The sequence below is a fragment of the Pinus tabuliformis genome, chromosome X, assembly GCF_031772625.1.
Source record: "Pinus tabuliformis cultivar Carrire ecotype Pingquan chromosome X, CPIR1, whole genome shotgun sequence".
Taxonomy (NCBI): Eukaryota; Viridiplantae; Streptophyta; class Pinopsida; order Pinales; family Pinaceae; genus Pinus; species Pinus tabuliformis.
This window is the reverse complement of record NC_142308.1, coordinates 868,794,425-868,818,174: the sequence shown is the minus strand read 5'-3', so window position 1 is coordinate 868,818,174 and position 23,750 is coordinate 868,794,425. Positions and strand designations below refer to the sequence as shown.

The following is a 23,750-nucleotide window of genomic DNA, read 5'->3' as shown; positions in this document are numbered from 1 at the left end:
CAAGATGGATCTTCCCTAAAAATCTCTAAAAAATTGATAGGAGAAAATAATTAGAAATAAATGGATTTAATATGATGGGAGAGAAAGATCATATTAATTGACTTAGTAGGAGAAAGATACTAAGTCCGGATGGAATAAAGTGATGTGGAGAAAAAGGCAGGCTTTCAAGAAAAAGGAAAGAACCTTTTTCTGAAAAAAAAAAGCCTAGGAAAAGGGGTTGGCAGACCCAAAAGCAGGACGCTGCTAAAATCTGTTGGGAAAAAAAATTATAAAATAATACCATCAAGGAATTAATGGGGTTGTTGATTCCAGTGGCAATTAGATTTAGCTCAAGGGGAACTCATAGAGGTAGTTCATGGTCGGGAGGAACATGTTTCTTTCTTGAGTGAATTTCCAAACACTATTTATGGTTAGCTTTTTTATTATGTTTGTTATCGATATGATATATGTGCACCGACTGTAAATTGTGGATTGAAATGCATGTTGGATAGATAATATTTTAACTTGCCAGTTTGAATAAACATAGTACTGTTTTGTTAGAACTAAAATTATGTGAATCTATTCTTGAAGTTATAGAGATAGAGTATACATCCCGATCGTAGGAGTCGGGAATCTAGACTCTGTATATAAAATAAAATTTGGAGGAGTATTTAATTGCTACAAGAAGGATATTAGGTTATGTGTGTTGGAAACAAACATGTGTAGTTACTATAGATGAATGAAATAGGGGATTTGTTGTTTAATATAGTTCTAGCTCATGAGAGAATAGATCTGAACTGAAAAGAACAGATATGAAATCATGAATTGTGGAAGACTATTCTCATAGAGAAAACAAATACAATTTCCTTTGGAAATTTTTTACTGTACTTTAACACATCTAGTAAATGTATAGTTAATTTCATATCATTCCGCAATCGTGCTAGAATTTTAGCCTCTGTCCAGAATTGAACCGGAAACTGCATGGGCAATAGAAAATTAGTTTTTCTAAAATGTATACCCAACCTAGAGGTGAAATAGATGTATAGTTGAATAAAAATGTAATGAATTATGAGATAACTATGCCCTCTCGTTAGCCGTTGAATTGAAAATGCACTCCAGAGTCCATGCGAAAACATAAAGATATTATTGGGTTGGTCCTGTAGCCAAACCAAAGGATCGCTAACTACTTTAGTAGTTGGAGTTTCTGGAGTCATGGCTCCTCGCCATGCAGATAATAACCCCTTTATATATATATATATATATATATATATATATATATATATATATATATAAAGAGCGAGTCACATTACAATTCTTATTATGGAACAAACAAGCATGAGTTAATCTAAGTAAAGTTATCGAAGTTGTGAATAAAATGCAATGAAAATAAGAAATGAGGGCCGTAAGTCAAACATTGAGACTGAGAGGAATGATCCGAATTTAAAGTAGACCGAACAAAAGACATTCATAAATAAATATGGCATATTAAATAAAATAAATTGAGAAAAACAATGATAAAGATGAATTTACAACTTTAAGAGAATAACGAAGTTAGATACACAGAAGCATGAGCTTAGAACGAATAGAATGCAATGAAAATAAGAAATTAGGACAATAAGTCAAACACTGAGAGGAATGATCCGAATTTAAAGTAGACCGAACAAAATACATTCATAAATAACTATGGCATATTATATAAAATAAATCGACGCCAATAATGATAAAGATGAATTTACAACTTCCAGAGAATAGTGAAGTTAGATACACAGAAGCATGAGCTTAGAACAATTCTATTACAAATAGAAAAATAAAATAAAATACAACATCAAAGTTCTTTTAGAATTATTATTTAGAGTTATTTCTGAACTAAATATATACAACACCAAGTAATGCGCGAATTTTATGGAGCAAGTATAATCTAGGCATATATATGCATTAATCCCAATAGTAGTCGCACTAATTAATACATTCAACGTTCCATGGGGAAATCAATCATGCCATTAGTAATATTATTATTTTAGAAAGATAAGAGTAGGAGAGCTATAGAGATGTACCAAGACACCAAAATCCTAAATGTAAATCACTTGTATTTAGCCACAAAAAAGTAAAACCCAAATAAGGCCTTAGGTTGTAAACATGGACTAATAATAGTCATATTGACGCCAATCATGGCTATATAACCCTCCTAAAAGGGAACAAGATTGAAAGCATAATTATGAAAACAACCTAGAGACAGGTTGGAAATCCCAAGTGTTATTTCGTGTTGCCATGACAAGGTGAACCCACAAGTAAATACTAGGCGTTGACCAAACTATACTAGAGAAAATACTAGTTAGCAGATGGAAACTAACGACCTCCAAGAGAGCTCCTTCCTTACTAATACAAGTGTACCTACAAGATTCAATTCTAGATAATTTAGAAGCTTTTCGTGATAATAATAGATTGGAGACAATACATAACAAAAGGGTACACAAATTTACTTGTGGCCAAATGCAGTATATAACGCTTCATCCCTTCACATTATAAATGAAAACCCTTAGTTAAGTGTTGTTAAAGGAAAACCACAATAGTAGATAGCTACAAATATAGACTATGCTCAGCTAGAAATAAAGAAAGGAAATAATTTCTCATAGAGGCTTTAAGCCTCAAAAAAATAAATAATAGATGGAAAAAAATTATAGTTGACATGTTATCGGATTCAACCCAGGGTCAATTCCATCAAGCCCAGAAAAGAAATAGATTGAAATTACAAACCTTATCGGAGAGGTATGCGTTTATGAAGGTGCACACAATGGTTACAGGGAAAAACAAAAATAAGGAATAGAGACCACAAATGGAAAAGGGAGGAGAAACATTTACCTGTGTTATTTTGAATTTCATCTCAATAAAACCCTTGTCAGACTCTGCGCTAAAGAAAAAGGGAAGCAAACTGTAAGGAAGAGGGTAAACCCTAGAGGAGACATTAACAAAAAAAAAGATCAAACATTAACCAGAAAAACAAAAAAAATAGTTTACTTGAAGTTGTCGTGGGGACTGTTCAAGCTGAATCCAACCCTTAGAAGTTTCATGGAAAATAAAATTTTTCCCCATCGATTCTCCATACGACCGATATCTTAGAAAAATAATTGGAAAAGAAAAATGATTAGTGGAAGTCAATAAGAACACATAGGAACAAAGTGGAAATTGAAGAAAATTTAGGAAATTTATGTAGTAGAAGCCACCAACTTCAGTCTTACTGGTTGTCATTTTTTCTTCCTCCATGCAACGGTGATAAGGGAGAAAAATTACAAGATTGAAAAGGGTCACATGGCCATTGTAACCAGGAATAGGTGTAAGGGAACCCTTTGCCTCAGGGCAATGCCATGTGAGAAAAACAACAGGAAATCCAAAAATACATATGCATAAGATCCAAAATGAAATGCTAGGGTTGAGTGGAAGCAACACAACCCTTGGATTAGGAATGGTAAATCACCACCATAAAAATTCCCAAGTATAGGGAGCAGGTGACCATCACGTGACCAATGGCAATTGACTAATATCTTATTGCCAATTGTATGCCACATTATCCCAATTTATTAGCGTGCTTAATAGTCTTACAAAGTATACATAGCATATGGTTATACATATAAATATTAAGGATGTTGGTTCATAAAAGTAGGTACAAACGTATTCCAAACCCAACACTTAAAATTCCTAAAATATATGCCTTATAACATGAGTCCAACATATGTAATAAGTCTGCCTGTAGTGTTTACACTATAGATATTTCTTGATATTAGTAGTGGAGACTTGCACCCCAAGTTGAAAATAATAAGGAAATTATATGAAGAAAAATGTAAAGGAGGTTATTACTTTCGTATGGGGTGTTAGGGACCAAAATGAAAAAAATATATATTATCCTGCTACTTTCCATAAACAACATTCTATGACAGCACTTTGTAACAACATTTTGTAAAATTCTTCTATATATTGAAATTAATGTAACAAGTAAGGATACATCCTCCAGATGTTAAAACAAAGTTTCCATAAATTGTTTTCCAAAACAACAGTTAAGGGAACAATACTTTAATCATTGTCATTCCCATAGTTTCTAACTCATGCAACATGCCATTTCATTTACGCATATGCATCTAACCAATAATCATTATACAACACTACTGGATTCACGTCATTCACACATACTTCTCTTGGTTAATAAAACTAGTAATGTGAAAAGTTTCAGACACCATCCACATTTTATTTTTTGCAATGAGAACTGAAATATTATGTTTCTACAACATGAAGGAATTTTCTGATTAGATTTACTATGTTTTGTTACCATAGTATTCACACACACTGGATGGATGTAATTAACATATTTTATAAATATAAGATGCAAACCAGCGAACATCATCATAGAATCACCAATTCATAAAGTTGTGAGGTTTAAATAAATACGGTAATCAAAATCATTTGATTGCTACTAGTTCTAACATTAAGCTAGTAGAACTATCAAATCAGTCACTTTAACAACACTATTGTATCATGATCCAAGTTCTTTGTCACCTTCAAGAACTTGCAATCATAGGTATGCATGGTTAAACCAATATTCACTTGTGCAATCATTGTAGTTTTCTTGCATGTGCATAAAAGCTTAAACATAACTTTAATCATTCAAAGACATTGATTTATCATCAATGTGTAAGTGTCAATAAAAATTATGGTAACAATCCAAACATTCCCAATTCCACAGTGTATTGTTACCAGCAGACCAACAATATGAAGTAAACTACCACAATCACTTGTTTACAACTTGCAATAAGCTTTAATAAAACCGATTCATGCATATAAGTTTTGATAGTTAGTCATGCAATACTAACTAATCAATGCTACCAACCATCTTAAATTCAATCATGATAGGACTCAATCATCAATTAGCCATTACAGTCAAGTTTTACCACTTGACTCATTGTTCATTTTTAACATCTAAAGGGGTTCTTTCAATGTATTTTAAAACATTCTATTGTCCTCTTCAAGGAAAACCCTCCCACCTTTACAATCATGCATTCATTCTTTAGTATTGCATTGTAACTTTAGTCATGTTCATTAAATGTATCATTAATATTGTCATATTTGCAAAGGTTGGTAGTCAATTCTCACTTTCACTAGTGAGTGCTCAGGATTGTTCATAGGTGCAACAAAGGTTTTTATTGTCTTTTATCTACATCAATATTCAAATTTCATGAGCACAACTTTTAAGGAAACATTATCACTTTATATTCTTTAATACGGTTATTAATCATGCATCATCTCTTTCTCTCTCTCAACCTTCTTAAGGCTAAGTGACCAACTAGGTCTTAGTGCAAATTGATAAGGAGAGAGAATTGTGGGCCTTGGAAAGTATAAACATCAAGGGTTGAGTGGTTGCTAGAAAATCATTCCCTTTCAGTAGACATCCATTTCATCTTTATCCATAATATCCCTTGCCTGGTTATTTTCCCTAAGGTAAACCTAGTTTGGTTCTATTGAATTTTGTAACTATGGTTAGCATTCATAATGTATATTTTGGCCCTTGATGTGTTTATGTCGATTATTATAAAGCATGATCTTCATGCTAGAGTCAGAAGAAGAAAATTTGAATTTTTGAATTTGAATTTTTTGGCTCTAGGTTTGTCAAGTCGGCCTCCCTCTGAGTCAAGTCAGCTCAGGAAAAGTCACAACCATTTGGCCCAATCAGTTCACTATATAAAGGTAGCTCGACCTCCTCCTCAAGGCACCAATTCACACTCTCTCAAGAAAGACGGTTTATGGGCATCCTTTCGAAGGACATGGAGGATGAAAAGAAGGAAGAATTCGTCTCCTCTCTCACTTTATAGCTTTCCCGTGTGAAAGGACTTTTTCTAGGTAAGTTCTGTTGCAGGGGCCAACATTTCTGGGCAATTGCAGGGGGCCAACATTATGGTATTTTGGTAGTTGTTGGAGGGTTGAAATTATGGGGCAGATCAATAGAGTGAAGTGCTTGATCATATTGGAAGTCTTGATTTGGAGGGTTTGATCAATTTTGGACATAGATTTTTTGAAGGTAAGTTTGACCTAGTTGATGACTAGAAGGTCTAGGTGTGTCTCTTGTTGAACATAATAATTTCTCTATTGAAAAGGTTGTTGGGTTTTTCCCAGGGTGAATCTTATGCTCTCTTTGTGCATTGTGATCTCTATTTGTTCTATGGTTCTTGTATGGTTTAATTTATGAAGTATAATTGCTTAGTGATATATTGGAAATACTAAAAAGAAGATCAACATCATTAAAATTAATTATCAGTTTTCATAAATATTGTGCTAGTATCTATTGCACTTGAAAACTCAACATGGTGTTAGAGATTTGGAGATCACTCTTGAAGAAACCTTACATTGAGATGCTATTGTTGAAGTTCTTCTTGTTGATCTACATTCATGTCTTCTTCTATGAAATCAGAGAACAACCTAGAAGGAGCCTCAAATTTTAGAGCTTGGAAGACTAGGATTGATGTTATTCATGCTAAGAACAAATTCATAGATATTGTAAAGGGTAAAGTTTTTGAACCAACAGTTCAAGGAAGATGATATCATTTCCATGAGTCTTATTGTGGATTCCATTAGATATCATCTAATTCCATATATTGCAAAACTTAAACCTTCAAAAGAAATGCATGATGCCCTAACCAAACTATTTGCAGTCAACAACATTGGTCAAGTCATGAGTTTGAACAATGAGCTTCGTGATGTGAAGATGACAAATGATGACACCATGTCTTCATATTTTGTATGAATCTATCAAATAACGGACCAACTTCAAGAAATTAATGAAGTTGTCTATGAGAAAGAACTTGTGACTACAACACTCAATGGACTACCTAGATCATGGGATGTGTTTGCAGTAGGTATGAATAGCAGGAAGGATGTTCCCTCTTTTGAAGAAGTATGGACCTGTTGTGCTCAAGAAGAACCAAGACCTATATCAAGAGATAGAAAGGAAGAAGCTTCTCAATCATTTGCAGTTCGTTTCAAAAAGAAGAATGGAGGAAAGAAGAAGTTTGGTTTTTAGAATAAAAAACCAAAAGGAAGACCCACTCAACAAGGAAAGAAAGACATGTCAAATATTCAATGTGGTCGTTGTCGCATATCTAGTCACTACATGAACCAATGTCTTGAAGGAGAAAATGATAGAAATAGAAAAGGAAAACAACATGCTTCTGCAACTGGCATTGATGATGAACACCCAAATAAGTCTATAGGTGATAAAGTTGTCTATACTTTTCTACTCTAATAGGTTCTATTGCAGATGATGATGATATGTGTCTAGTAGATAGTGGTGCCTTAAGACATATGGCAAGAGATAGTGGAAATATCACTAGCATGATGGAAATAGGACTATCTCAAAGGGTAGAGCTTGGAGACAACCACAAGTATGCAGTCAAAGGAGTTGGAAAGGCATCCTTTGAGTTGGAATATGGTAATAATGTCCATCTCAGCAATGTTCCATATGTACAAGGTTTGACAAACAACTTAGTTTTTATTTCATGTTTGGAAGGTAAAGGAGATAGAGTAGAATTTGTGGATGGAAAAGTACTTGTATGGTCCAAGGGATCTAGTATAAATGATGCTAGATTTATTGGAATTTGTGAAGGGAGATTGTATAGGCTCGTGGGTCAACCAACTCAAGCTTTAGTACATGATGAAATTAACCTAAGTGAACTATGGCATATGAGATATGGTCATATTAATTATAAAGCATTACCTGAGTTGAATAAAATAGTCTAAGGTGTTCCTGAAATGCATATAGATCATAAAGGTGTATGTAACTATTGTTCACTTGGAAAGAATATCAAGAAGCCATTTCCAAGCAGTGATAATAGATCTAGGAAGTTTTGGATTTGATTCATTCTGATGTATGTGGTCCTATGCCTATGAGATCACATGGGGCTTCATTATACTATGTGACATTCATTGATGACTTCTCTCGTAAGACATGGATCTATCTCATGAAGACCAGGAATGAAGTCTTCACCAAGTTTCAATAATTCAATATTGAAGTGGATAACTTTTGAGGTAAGAAGATCAAGATTTTGAGATCATACAATGGAGGAGAATACATATTGAAAGAATTTGTTTCCTCCTGTAAGAAATCTTGGATTAAGAGGGAGTTGATTGTTTCCTATAATCCTCAACAGAATCGTGTGGCAGAAGAAAGAATAGGTGAATTGAAGAATCTATCAAGGCCATGATGCATGATTAGGATTTCCTGATTTTCTTCTGGGGAGAAGCATCATTGGTAGTTGTATACAATTAGAATAGAATTCCTCATCAAATTCTGGAAGATATGACTCCTAAAGAAGCGTTCAATAAACAAATGCTAGAGGTTGCACATATGATAATCTTTGGTTGCCATGTTTAAATCCATGTTCCTAAGGATAAAAGGAATAAGTTATAACCTTTAGGAAAGAAATGAATATTTGTTGGTTATAGTGAATCATCAAAAGCATATAGAATCTACATTCTAGAGAACCGATGGATTGAAGTCAGACAAGATGTCACATTTGATGAGAAGGTTTAATATTGGAAGTCTAAGGAAGTTTGTTGAAAATGCAACAAGAAAATCCTAATTTAATTTTGTCCTTGAATTAAATTAGGAACAAAATTATAATTCCAAATCACAAGACAACTTGTATGAGTTAACTAAAGTAATTTGACTTAGTTGGCTCAGTTAATTTGAGTTGAGGGTCTACCTTGAGTCATGTAGAGTGTCTCCTACAATATAGGAGCCCTGGTTGAGTTTACTTGAGTTGTAATTAATTAATTTAGTTTAACTAAGTTAAAGTGAGTTAAAGTAGTTCCAAATGATGGGGTCAGACAATGAGGGGTTGCTTCATGTGTTCAACTAGTTAACTGATGATTCACTCATAAATAACTCATGCATGTCAGATCTGACAGTTACCCATTTGAGATTGGAGTTCAAGGGCAGTGTACTATCAATTGTATAATCATTCGAATTGTACAGGTGGTACATGCAGTTAGAGGAAGGCCTATGAGGATTGTGCAATTCATATTGAGGAATTTCACCAATTAATAGGGGTTAATTCCCAAGGAAACAATGCAAATACATAGGGATTTAGGCAAGACAAAATTTGGTTAAGTATCGGCCTGGAATTGTCTAAGAAGCAGGGAGACAGATAAAGATAGTGCAGAGGTTGCTCAGGTTCTAGCAAAGCATTGTAATCTTCTCATATTTTCTGAATAATGCAATATACATATAGCAGGGGATTTTAGTTGTGGATTTCCCCAAGAAATCATTGTGTAATGTGTTGATTGAATTCTCTCTTGTGTGCTTCATGATTTCTCGGTCGTTTAATTGTTTCCGTTTATGAGTAGAGTAGATTCAAGTCAATTGTTTTAGTAAATTACAATTAGCAGGTTGAATCTACAAGGAATTTCTACATGGCATCAGAGGATAAATCACTCTACAAGAGGAGAATACGAGTTTGTCTTTTGCAAGTGAAATCGAATTTGCAGTGTCATTCTTCAGAGCTAGCAGGATGTCATTCTATGGATTGAGACTTGAATATACCCTTGAGGGTAGTTCGAACTATATTTCTTGGAAGGACAAGATGGAGGTAGTGTTGGAAGATAACGGGTTGAAGGAATTCATAGACAAAGATATTCCTAAGCCTTTAGCAACTGATGCTCAAGATATGGCAGAGTGGAGGAAATGTGTTGCAAAGGTGAGAAGGATCATACTAGAAAGAGTTCAAGATCATATTGTCTCGAACCTCCATGGGAAGGAGAATCCATATGAAATGTGGAAGGCCTTGACACACTTGTTTCATAACAACAATGACCACAGGAAGCTGGCATTGAATGACAAGATTAGGAAAACCAAGATGAAGAAGGGCGACAAAATACCAAAGTACTTGACTAAGTTCACCCAATGTCGGGATGAGCTTGGAAGTTTTGGTGTTACAGTTGTTGAATATGATCTGGTCAGCCTAACACTTATGGTCCTCCTTGAGCGCTTGCACAACTACCAGGATTCAGTAAATGGGAGGGAGAAGCTACCAGAGTGGGAGCGTTTGTGGTTTGACTTGGTGAAAGAATAGATTTGGAGGAACACAAGAGATGGATCCTCATCCAAACATGATGATGAGGAGAAATGTGCCTTGGATGGAAAGGCAAAGAAAGGGAAAGGGAAGTCATCCCATTCCAAATCATATTCTAGTCAGCCAGGCAAGAAGAAGGAATTGTCGAAGATCAAATGTTTTCACTGGCATGAGTTGGGACAATATGCCATGAAGTGTATGCACAAGAAGGCCGACAAGAAGCCCTCAGGAGGAGAAACAGTTGAAGATTTTGCTTCAAAATTCGAATTGGATTTCAGCCTCATTGCTTGCATGGTGACATTGGTAATGGGTAGTGTGTGGTATCTGGATAGTGGAGCCTCATTCCATATGACCGACAACAAAGAATTCTTCAATGACTTGGAGGAGAAGGACCTCCAAATGCACATCGAAATGGGAGATGATGGAAGGTATAGTGCGATCGACATCAATACTGTTACTTTTCAGAGGGAGTTTGATTCTCCTCTCACATTAAAAGATGTCATGTATGTTCTGGGTCTGAAGAAGAATTTGGTTTCAGTTGCTATGTTGGAGGACTATGGCTACGATGTGATATTTAGCAAAGGAAAGGCTTTCCTTCGTCACATAGCCTCAGAACAAGTGAAGCAGATTGGGGTTCGGGTGAATAACCTCTACAAATTGGATGTAGAAGACTATGCTTCTTTGAGCACAAAAACAAAGAAGGTGCAGAGCTGAGACATCAATGAATTGTGGCATAGAAGGATGGGTCACTTGCACTACAGAGCTTTGAATATCATGTAGCAGATTTCTACAGGACTTCCCAAGGGTACACTAGAGCAGAGAGATACATGCAAAGGGTGTACATTGGGGAAGTACACCAAAGCCACCTTTCATGATAAGGACAGTCGAGCACAAGCGATCCTTGAAAGAGTTCACTTAGATGTGTGTGGACCATTCTCGACAACCTCCACAACCAAGCACATGTATTATGTAATATTTGTAGATGATTTCTCACGTAAGTGCTGGATTTTATTCACGCAGAAGAAAGATTATACATTCTCTAAATTTTGTGAATTTAAAGCACTTGTTGAGAAAGACACTGGTAGGAAAGTGAAGGCTCTCAGGAGTGATAACAGTGGAGAATATGTGTCGAATGAGTTCAAGAAATTCTGTGCATCAGAAGGAATTCGATGGGAGTTAATAGCATCCCATAACCCACAACAGAATAGGGTGGTAAGTATTGTGGGAGCTACATAAGTGATGATACATGATCAGGACCTACCGTTGCACTTGTGGGTTGAAACATGCAACACAACTGTATATGTGCAGAACAAAAGTCCTCATCGGATTCTCAGGATGAGTACACCAAAAGAAGCTTTTCCAAGTAAGAAACCATATGTGTCACACTTTAGTATCTTTGGTTGATCAATTTACTATCATGTTACCATGGATGTAAGGAAAAAGCTAGAACCAATAGCAGAGTTGGGCATATTTGTGGGGTAAACTGATACACCTCACGACTATCGGTTGTACCTACTATCTCATAGGATGACAATGGTTCGTAGACATGTGAAGTTAAATGAAGAGAAGGCCATGAGATTTTCCCTTGAGAGGGAGCTTCAATTACATGCAGATGAGGAGCTTTTAGCTCTGAAGCAATAACCCCAGGATGATGTGGAGTAGCCACATGCAGAGGAGAAGAGAGTGGAATCACCCACTCATGCAGAGATTTCTAGATATGGAAAGAAGCACACTAGAGAGGATGACATATTGATGCATGATGCTAGAGAGAATGTGGGAACACCCACATCACAACGCAGGCAAAGGAGGTCCCTAGATCGGTACACTGGCTACATGGCTCTAATGAGAAAGAGTGTAGATATTGAGCCATCCTCATTCAAGGAAGCAATGCATCAACCATTATGGGTTGATTCCTTGGTAGAGGAGTATTACTTCATTATTAGAAACAATGTTTGGGAAGTGGTCCCAAGACCAACAGACAAGTTAGTGGTGAGTTTCAAATGGATTTACAAGGTAAAGAAATCATCATATGGGAGTGTGGAGAAACACAAGGCAAAATTTATGGCTAGAGGGTTCTCTCACGTGGAGGGAATTGATTACGAAGAGACCTTTGCTCCAGTATCAAGGAACTCTTCAATCAGATATATTGTAGCACTTTCAGTGTAGATGGGATGGAAGATACATCAAATGGATGTGAAGACAACATTCCTCAATGGAGTGATTGAGGAAGAGATGTACTTTGAGAATCTAGAAGGATTTGAGACCTTCAACAGAGAGTTGCATGTGTGTAGACTCAAGCGAGCGCTGTATGGATTGAAATAAGCACCCCATGCTTGGTACACTAGGATTGACAACTATTTCACCAGGTTGGGCTTCACCAAAAGTGAAGTAGATGCAAACCTTTACCATATTGTGGTTGAAGGTAAATTTTTTATTATAGTATTATATGTCGATGATTTAATTCTAATAGGTGATGAGAAGTTGGTAAAATCTTGCAAAAAAGTTCTTGTAAGACAATTCGAGATGAAGGACCTAGGGATTATGTATTATTTCCTTGGTATGGAAGTATGGCAATGAGATGAGGAACTAGTTGTCTCTTATGGAAAATATGCCAATGAGATACTAAAGAAGTTCCACATGGAGAGAAACAAACCCATGGAGACTCCTCTAGTAGGGAATTAGAGGAAGGAAGATACTACTTCAGGGGAAGTAGTGGAGGCTACTATTTACAGGTAGCTTGTGGGTTGACTTATGTATTTGGTGAACACACGACCAGACGTATGCTTTGCAGTTAACCAGCTTAGTCAAGCATTGGTTAAGCCAACCAAAATCTATTGGAAGGCAACCAAACATGTGTTGAGATACCTCAGAGGCGCCAATTAGTTTGTTCTTTGGTACATATGGATAAAAGGAGTGACGCTGCAAGGCTTCATAGATGCAAATTTGGCAGGGAGTCCATCCGATGGGAAGAGCATATTAGGGGGAATCTTTAGTATTGGGTCAGCAATAGCTTCTTGGTACAACAGGAAGCAAAGAATAGGCTCACTCAGTTAAGTAGAAGTAGAGTAAATGGTTGCTAGTTAAGCAACTTGTGAGGCTACTTGGATGAGGAAGATCCTTGTTGGATTATATGGTCAACAGATGGACCATAAAGTGATTTACTGTGACAACCAGAGTTGTATCAAACTCTCTAACAATTCATATTTTCATGATCGTTCCAAACATATTGACATCCAGTATCACCATTTACGAGTTTGTGTGTAGAGGAGAATCATGTTGATGGAGTACATTCCTCCAAAGGAACAAGATGGAAACATTTTGACTAAGGCACTTTCAAGAGGCAAATTCGAGTTCCATAGAGGTAGGATTGGGGTACTTGATAATCCCTTTCTTGTTGAGAGGGAGTGTTGAAAATGAAACAAGAAAATCCTAATTTAATTTTGTCCTTGAATTAAATTAGGAACAAAATTGTTATTCCACATTACAAGACAACTTGTATGAGTTAACTAAGTTAAATTGACTTAATTGGCTCACTTAATTCAAGTTGAGGGTATAACTTGAGTCATGTAGAGTGTCTCCTACTTTATAGGAGCCCTGGTTGAGTTTACTTTGAGTTGTAATTAATTAATTCAATTTAACTAAGTCAAATTCAATTAATCAAGTTCCAATTGATGGAGAAACTAGTAGGAGGTCAGACACTGGGGTGTTGTTGGGACGGGGTCCCCTGGGTCCAATTTTGTTAAGATATTGTAAAAGTCTCCGCATTTTAAGGAGCCGAGTGCACAACACGTAAGTTACTAGGAGTCAAGGGGCTTTAGGAAGGTTAAAGCCCCTTAGGTTTTGTATTGTTTTGAGCTCTGCCCATGGTTTGCAGACCATCGTATTGTAATAGGAAAGTGTATATAAAGGGATGCCTCAACAAGTCATTTAATGAGATTGGAATGAGACTTGATATGTTTTGAGTCCGTAAGTGTAATATCTCTCTGTATTTGGGCGAAGGGAAAAGCTCCTGCAGCGGTGTGCGCAAAGACCTTGGTAAGTCTGCAATTGAGTGCGTGGGCCCCTGTAGATGTGTGGGCAAGAACTGGAAAGTCTGTATATTGAAGATATGAAATAATAAAGAGAATTTGAAGCAATTTTGTGTCCAATTTATATACTTATGTTTTTTCTTTATTTACATTCAATTGAATTCCATTTATCTGTATTATTTTCTTAATTTCTCTGTGAAGATCTAGATCTACTGTTATACATTATTTTATGCATGACTAGACGCTTACACAAAGTTCATAACTCTGTTTAACTGAAAATCGCTTTAAGTTTGGGGATTTCGGGGATAAGGGTTCGCGAAGGTCAGATCAGGCCTGAAATTGAAGAAACACCTTAACCCCACATCACATAACCTTCTAGATGCAGAAACCTGGTTCTAGCATCCCCCAATACTACCTCGGGTGAGACTGCAGTGTGTGCTAAGCGGGTTGTTAATGAAAGGACCGGTAGTGTAGGGTTTTGTTGGTTAGCGCAACTAACTCTGAATCTAGGTCCAAGCCCCCTCAAGCCAACAAATGGTTATGTTGTCATGACTGGGTCTATCTGAGGGATGTGTGATGTGGTGTAAGTGGATTCCAACTAAAAGAGAAATCGAGAAGTGGATAGATCGAAAGCTTCACGAGTTTGCAGCTTAGGAGAATAGGAATCTGCGCTTGTCAAAAGAAAAGTGGTTATAGAGGTATCTCTACACAGAAGTGCACAAAGTTTTCTTTTTGACGTTCCTTTGCAAATTACACGAGTGGCTGTCCAAATTAGCGGATAGCGAACCTATGTGGAAGCACGACAATCCTATTGTGTAGACTCCAGAATTAGTCAAACAACTTGAAGGATCTAATTATAAGGTTACAAGTGATGTTGATTACTAGATTGATAGTATCTTGGGCAGTTTCATCACTGAATTTACAATAGATACATCTGTGTCTTATAGCAAAGTTGAACGCCGATTATTCAAAGGTCCAAAAGATAAGTACCTGAAATTGCTAAAAACCTGGATTAAAATTCTTTTGTGCGAAAAAGAAGTTATGCATTTACCTTAATGTTTAAGAGAGGTCAAGCTGGATCTACGTGAAATGGAAAGCGATTCATAGTAGATCTAGACAAATTCATTGAGAGTGAATATAGTCCTTTATTGGGAGAATTTGAAAGTGAAGAAGAAAGAAGTAGCCCTAGTACGCTCAGAGGTGCGACACAGTCAATAGATCAGGGTACTTTTGGAATTCCACATCCATCCACTCCACCTTTGCCTCCACCTCCACCTCATACACCTACGCCTCCACCTCCACCTTTTACACCTACGCCTCCACCTCCACCTCCACCTCATACACCTACGCCTCCACCTCCACCCTTGCTATTCAGTATAACGAATACAGTGAAAATGCCTCTATTCAGGGGTCAGGGATTGAAGGATCTTGATCAGTTCTAGTTTGTCACAGAAGCTATGTGGAAAGCGCAGGAGATCAATGATGATGACATGAAGAAAGTGCAACTGGTTACATCACTACAGGATAGAGCACTTACCTGGTACATCAGATATAATATGACTCGTCTCGCTGCTTCATTAGCTAACACGAAGGATGCGCTAAATGCATAATTTAGGAAGCCCAAGTCACAAGCTCAGTGTGTGACTGAAATCAAGGAGATCAAGTAGAGGGTTAATGAGTCTACGTGGGGCATAGATCGACAACTAAAGTGCTTACTGAGCCAAGCTAATATTTAGATTTCAGATGAACAAGACAGGCACTGGTATATAGCTTCACTATTACCTCACTTAAGATTGTCATTATCCCAATAGAAGATTGGGTCTTAGGTCGAAGCATTGGAAATCGCGATGAAGCTAGAAGCTTCACCGATCCAAGACACGAATATAGGATTTCAACAGATCTAGTTGCAGTTAGCAAGCTTGCATATGGAGTTGCAGGATCTGAAGAGGGGAAATGAGGTTAAATCAAAAGCACATCTCGAATTTTGGTGCACGAAGTGAAAGGCTGAAGGTCATCATAAAGATCAACGCATTGTATTCTGGGATTATATAGCTGTGGGGGGTCCTAACCCACTAAAGCCAGAATCTTTTGCTGGATCAAGCACCGACGCAAGTGCCTGTTGTAGCATCTACCAAGTGTCAGGATAATATTTGACAGATAATTGTTCTCTATTACAGAAGTTTAAACAGTTTCCAAAGAAACTCTTTTGTAAATTTTGTAAATCGGTTGGTGATGATGAAAGGAATTGTCAAAGCTATGAATTAATGATGGATAAGACTCTGTTGTATACAATGTAGGTTGAAAATTGCACATAGAACAATCAAGGCTCACTTGCATCTCGCAGAGGATTCCAAGGATTGGGAAGAAGACAAGGAGGAGGAGCTGGAAGATGTCGGGGCCAGATTATTTGTTACAACTGTGGAGAACTAGGACACTTTGCATGCGACTGTCAGAATCCAACCCACCCTTCTTGTCAAGACTGTCGGCAATTTGATCATGTTATAGAAGATTGCTCGGTCTTAATAGTGAATATGCAGGAGAAGAAGAACCAACAATAGACACATAACATTTAGATGATGAGATTTAAGCCATGTGAAGACGATCCCAATATCACCATATTCACACGAAGCGGTGTAGCCATTGGTGAAGATAAGGTTGAAGGAAAACATCCAGTATCGGATCTATGGTTTCGAAAAACCCGTGAGAAGAATGTTGGATTTTATCTACATAGAGAAAAAGAGACGTTAATGGAGGTAAGAAAAGGTCTTGTGGATCTAGGTGCTTCTACCTCTCAAAATCAGATGCCTCTAGTCCCACGAAAGAAGAAACCTGAAGAAGTTACTGCGACGTAGGATTCAGTACCCATGATGTTACAATTGTTTATGCAGTCCTGCATGAAGTTATTACGGGACATAAGGCAGTGGAAGGACTACAAGATCTGATAGATAGATGTGCTAGCAAGGATAAACCATTATCAGAACAACGTGCAGTCAATAAGGTGAACTGAAGCAATAAGAGAACTCGTAGGGAGATGCGGTTGACAACGCAGATTGGTGATTTCGAAATGGACCAGGTAATCCTAAACTTGGGCTTTGATGCTAACGTACTACCAAAGAAAACTTGGGAACGTATGGGAAAGCCTACATTATAGTGTTTGCGAATTCAGCTGCGCCTGGCGAATCAGAAAAACGTAATTCCAATGGGACGCCTGCATGGGGTAACAGTAGATATTAAAGGCGCATGAGCAATGACAAATTTTGAAGTTATTGAGATCGCTGATGACAGTAATCCATACCCAACGTTACTCGGGATTGATTGGGCCTTTGACATGAACGCAATCATTAATTTAAAGAAGCAGAGCATGGTATTTGAAAAGAATGATCCTCGAGTGATTATTCCGTTGGATCCAGTAGAAGGTGCGCAATACACAGAATAAAACCATGATTATTATGAAGACAAATATATTGAGAACATATACAAGTTAACTGCATGAGATGAAGATTGGACCAATCATAATGCGGATGGAAGGATCAGTTGGGATAAGGACAATTCCTTCTAGTCAGATTTAGACGAAGAGTTAGAAAACTGGCAAAATCGGTTGCATGAGGCCTCTACGCTATGATGTAATCGACTTACAAAGTCGATATGCTGCATTTCTACTGAGGTATGTAAGTTTCCTAAATATGATGGCTTGGATGATGTCAATATGTTTCTTGACCATTTGGAAAGGGATGTACTAGAGGAACATCGGTTCCAGGCCTTAGATCTAGCTTTGAGAGATACTCCTACAAGATGGTGGGGTAGGCACAAGGACAATTTTGTCGACTAGAAGGAATATCGTAGAATGATGCGACTAAGATTTGGCTACGAAAACACCTGACTCACTGAAAAGTACACAAGAAAGGAAGATCTGCATGAACAACTGGCTTGATGGACTAAGGCATGGGGTGAGGTACCTCAACCAGAGTGGGTGCATATATTTATTCATACATTGGATGTTATCCCAAGGAACTGGTATTTAGAGATAGAGCTGCGACACGAGACTGCTGATTGGGATGAAATGAAGGAAAGTTTCTTGCTGACATTCAGATTTGAAAATGGGTTCGAATGTTATGATGAAGCACTTCAGGAGATTAAAGCAACAATATTCTGAACACCCGTAGAGCCTAGCACTTAGATACAACCTGACTGGAGTACGCAACTACAACATGCTTTCGAATGTTACAATGTCACTACCGAAGAAGGTGATGAGGATTCCCAGAATATTAATATCCCTCAGTCAGAGGGATAATGCGAAGTTGGTGGACCAAATGTGGAGATCCCTGATATCTCACAAACGGTGCACACAAAACAGGTAAATATTGGCTTAGAGGCAGAACCGAAATTTGCAAACATTGACGTCTATTGGGATGAAGACACAATGGATAAGGTCGTTGAATTATTACATGAATATCAGGAATTATTTCCAAATAAGTTCTCTGACTTGAAAGGGATAATAGGAGATTTTGTTAATGATGAAGATCAATCTAAAACCAGATGCGAAGCCAGTTAAGCAGTGTCCATATCGGTCGAATCCCAAATGCAAGGAAAAGGTAAGACAGGAACTCGATAAGATGTGCGCGACAGGAATACTTGAGCCCATAGAAGAATCAGAATGGGTCAGTCCTATGGTGGTCCAGGAGAAGAAAACGAAGGGTGATATCAGGATCTGCATGGATCTGTGGAAGTTAAATGATGCATGTGTACATGATCACTTCCATATGCCGTTTACAGATGAAGTTCCAGAAAATGTTGGTGGACAAGAAGCTTATTCATTCATAGATGGATTCTTGGCATACCACCAAATTAAGATTGCATTGGAAGATCGAAGCAAGACTACCTTCGTTACAAAATGGGGGTCGTTCCAATATATAGTCATGCCTTTCAAAAAAAAAATCTCCTGCGAACTTTTCAAGGGTGGTAGTCGCAGCGTTCAACGAATTCATTCATAAATTTTTGGAATTCTACTTCGATGATTAGACAGTGTTTGGGCTAGTCAAGAAGCATGTCTCTAGTCTGCGCCTGATGTTGGATACATGTAGAAAGTATTAGATCTCCTTGAACTTGAAGAAATGCATTTTTTGTGTACCTTATGGAATACTTTTGGGACATGTTGTCTGTAAGCAGGGATTGATGGTAGACCCTGCTAAGATTATCGTAATTATCAATTTGGAACCCCCTAGGAATGTAAAATAACTAAGCATGACTTTGGATCATACTGGGTACTATCGGAAGTTTATTAAGGCGTACGTGCAAATCATTGCACCCATGGAGAAGCTGTTGAAAGAAGGAACCTCCCTGCAAGCACAGATCGAGGAGATGTGGAAGAAGATGCAGATTATCACCTGCATGGATGTAGCTGTGGGAAGAAGAGGCAAAGAAACTCTCATAGACTATGGAAGGCTTGCTCAAAATATGCAGCAAACACAATGAACAATCGGCTTAGCAACAAAAGGATCGAATACAGAAAATTTGGTCGAAGAAATTCGAAAAATAGTAGTACAATGCACGGAGGCGCTTCACCCAACGAAGTCTTCATTCAATAGCCTGAAAGAAAAAATACGGAGCATACCAATGGAATGACTCGGGGCCGAGTCACATCTTTATGTTGGGGGCCTATTGGGACGGGGTCCCTCAGGTCCACTTTTGTTAAGATATTGTAAAAGTATCCGAAATTTAAGGAGAAAAGCGCGCAACGCGCATATTACTAGGAGTCAAGGGGATTTAGGAAGGTCAAAGCCCCTTAGTATTTGTATTGTTTTGAGCTCCGACCATGGTTTACAGACCATGGTATTGTAATAGGAAGGTGTATATAAAGGGATGCCTTAGCAAGTCAGTTAGTGAGATTGGAATGAGATTTGATATGTTTTGAGTTTGCAAGTATAAGATCTTTCTGTATTTGGGCAAAGGGGAAGGCTCCTGCAGCTGTGTGCACGAAGACGTTGGTAAGTCCGCCACTGAGTGCACGGGCCCTTGTAGCTATGTGTGCAGGATCTGGAAAGTCTGTATATTGAAGATCTAAAATAATAAAGAGTATTTGAAGAAATTATGTGTTATGCAACCAACTCACAAAATAGAAGAAAAAATAGATCAACGCCTTCAAAATCATCCTCTTCGAGGGGGAAACCTCCTTTACATTACACATATGAACAATTCTTGGATGATACAAATGACAAAACCTCCTTTCTACATATAGGAGTCTAAGGGTTCACAATATAATCAAACTAGTCATAAAAACAATAATATAAGGGAACAACAATAACAATAGTGGGCTTCTATGGGGCACAATAATAACAATATGGGGATAGTAGGGGCACACCAATAACAATAAGGGCTACAATGACAATAGTAATGGGGGAATCACTTGTATTATAGGGACCTAACATGCCCCTCTCCTTTAAAAAATTGTTGTCCTCAACGCTTGAGTAGTTCTAGATGCTTTTGTATAAAATTCTCATCCTCCCATGTGGAATCTTCAACGGGTAAGTTCTTCCACTTGATGAGATACTCCGAAATTGATCGATTTCGTAGCTATCGAGTTCTTATTTCTATGACTACTTCAGGTTCCAATTTGATTTTTCCTTCCTCGTTAATTTCTGGCAGTATTGTTTGAACTGGGAGTTTGTCCCCTATAACCTTCTTTAAGCATGAAACATGGAAAACTAGGTGTAGTCGGGAAGCTGCAGGAAGCTCCAATTTGTGTGCCATAGAACCAATCTTTTGCAACACGTTGTACGAACCATAATATTTTGGTGAGAATTTATTATCCTTCTTAGCTTGCTTCGGGGACATTTGTTTATATGGTTGTAGCCGTAGGAATACCCAATCACCTACATCAAAACTTCTTTCGCTACGATGTTGATCTTCCTGTTGTTTCATTCTATTCTGCGCCAAAATGAGGTTATCCTTTAAGAGTTGGAGAACTTGTTGTTGATGCTCGATGTGATATTCCACTGCTTGAACCTTAGAATTTTCTCTTAAATATGATGTGATGGATGGTGGATGATATCCATAAAGTGCCATAAATGGGGTCTTTTGCTGCAATATGGAAGGAAGTGTTATACCACCATTTAGCCAGAGGCAACCATTTGACCCATTGTGTCTGTTTATCAGATACAAAGAAACAAAGATATCCTTCCAAAGATTTATTTACTATCTCAGTTTTCCCATCAGATTGATGATGATAAGATGAGCTATGAGCTAACTCAGTACCAAGACAAGAAAATAATTCTGTCCAAAAATTTCCTATGAAAATGGGATCTCTGTCACTTACAATAATCTTTGGGTTTCCACGTAGCTTTTGAATTGTTTCCATAAATGCAATAGAAACTGTACTGGATTTAAATGGATGCGATAATGCACAAAAGTGTGCATACTTGGTAAGTCTATCAACTACCGCCATGATGAAACTCTTTCCTTCGGACTTGGGTAAGCCTGTGATAAAATCCATTGAAACCTCCTCCCAACGTTGGCTTGGAATGGATAGAGGTTGTAATAGACTTGTGGTCTTAATTGTTTCAACTTTATTTTTTTGGCAAACCAAACATTCTGCAACAAACTTTTGAATAATCGATTTAAGGCCATTAAAAAAAAATTGCTTCTTAACCCTGTGGTAAGTTTCTAAAAATCCCGAGTGCCCTCCTAAGGGATAGGTGTGCAATTCCATAAGAATCTTTTGTTTGAGTTGGGAATTATTACATAGGTATAAGTGATCTTTGTACCATAACGAATCATTTTCCAACTAAATGTATCAGATGTAATAGGATCTTGTTGTAACTTTTGAATGAGTGCCCACACTTCTTCGTCATTCTTCCATTCATCCCTTGCTTCATTTATCCAATCTGGTTGGATAATAGAAATGGCGCAAAGAAATGCTTCCACATCCTCATCCTTTCTTGAGAGTGCATCTACTGCAACATTTTGCTTCTCTTTTTCGTAGATGCTTTCAAAGTCATAACCCAACATCTTAGTGACCCATTTTTGCTGCTCTTCTGAAGATAATCTTTGTTCTAAAAAGTATTTAAGACTATCATGATTCGTTTTTACCTTGAAGTGTCTTTCGATTAGGTAGGGTCACCATTTCTTAAGTGCATGTAGTATTGCCAACATTTCCTTCTCATAAATAGCTTTGTGTAAATACTTTCCTTTGATTGGATGACTTTCGAAAGCAATGGGTCTTTCTTCTTGCATTAAAACAACACCAATTCCATTTCCCGAGGCATCACATTCCACAATAAAGGTTTTTGTGAAGTCCGACATAGCTAAGAACGGTGCTTGGCACATTGCCTCTTTAAGAGGTTCAAAGGCCTTCGTTGCTTTTGGAGTCCATGAAAATGCATCTTTCTTCAATAATGTTGTTAGAGGTGCTGTTATTAGCCCATAATGCTTAACAAACTTGCGATAATACCTTGTCAACCCAAGAAATCCTCGCAGATGCTTTATGGATGTGGGGATTTTCCATTCCTTAATGGCTTTAATTTTTCTATGGTCTATCTTCACACCTTCATGAGATACAGTATGACCTAGATATTCCACCTCTTGCACTCCAAAGAAACATTTGGATCTTTTTGCATATAATTGTTTCTCCTCCAATAGTTTGAGCACCTTGTCAACATGTTGAACATGATCCTTCCAAGACTTTCTATAGATTAGTATATCATCAAAAAATACTAACACAAATTTTCTAAGGAAGGGTTTGAAAATGGAATTCGTCAAACCTTGAAATGTAGGAGGTGCATTGGTAAGGCCAAAAGGCATGACCAAAAATTCATAATGACCCTCATGAGTTCTAAAAGATGTTTTTGGAATGCCTTCAGTCTTCATTCTGATTTGATGATATACTGAACGAAGATCCAACTTGGTGAAGTAAATTGATCCATGCAATTCATCCAATAATTCATCAATGACAGGAATGGGAAATTTATCTTTAATAGTGAGCTTGTTGAGCTCCCTATAATCCGGACACGTGCCATGATCCATCCTTCTTGTGCATCAATACTACTGAAGTAGAGAAAGAACTTTGACTAGGTTGAATTATACCAACCTCTAGCATTTCTGCAACCATACGTTCAATTTCACTCTTTTGGGCATAGGGATATCTGTAAGGCCTGATGTTTGGAGGAACAATTCCTGGAATCAAATGAATAGCGTGATCATGATCATGAATAGGTGGTAGGATTTTGGGATTCCCAAATACCTTGGAATGAATTTCCAAGACTTTTTGGAGATCTGGAGAAATAGATGATTTCGATGTGGGAACCTCTAGCGAACACAATTATGCAATTACGCCTCATTGTTATTTCTTTAGAAGCTTTGTCATTCTTTTAGAGCTGATTATCTTTCATGGTTTCCCTATGATTCCCCTTAATTCAACTTCCTTTCCTTCTGAAGAAAATTTCATGAAAATTAAAATTTATTGTACCCAAGGATTGTAGCCATTAGACTCCTAGTACAATACCAACACCACCCATTGGAATGGAAAGCATTGGGATATTCAATACAAATCTCCCATGGATAGCTTGATATTACAACACTTTCCAGTGAAATTTATGGTTTCTCCACTTGCAACCATCACTTGACACTCTAGTGTTGGATA

General features: G+C 37.4%; 1 long non-coding RNA gene across 1 annotated transcript; it reads right to left on the bottom strand.

Annotated features, from left to right (window-relative positions):
* Nucleotides 1-2,045: 2,045 nt before the first annotated feature.
* On the bottom strand, nucleotides 2,046-3,092 carry LOC149142465 (uncharacterized). Its single transcript, XR_016264015.1, has 3 exons — nucleotides 2,995-3,092; nucleotides 2,839-2,882; nucleotides 2,046-2,370 (listed from the first exon to the last, which is right to left on the bottom strand). It is a non-coding gene; the product is annotated as an uncharacterized LOC149142465 (long non-coding RNA).
* Between the last annotated feature and the right edge of the window lie 20,658 nt (nucleotides 3,093-23,750).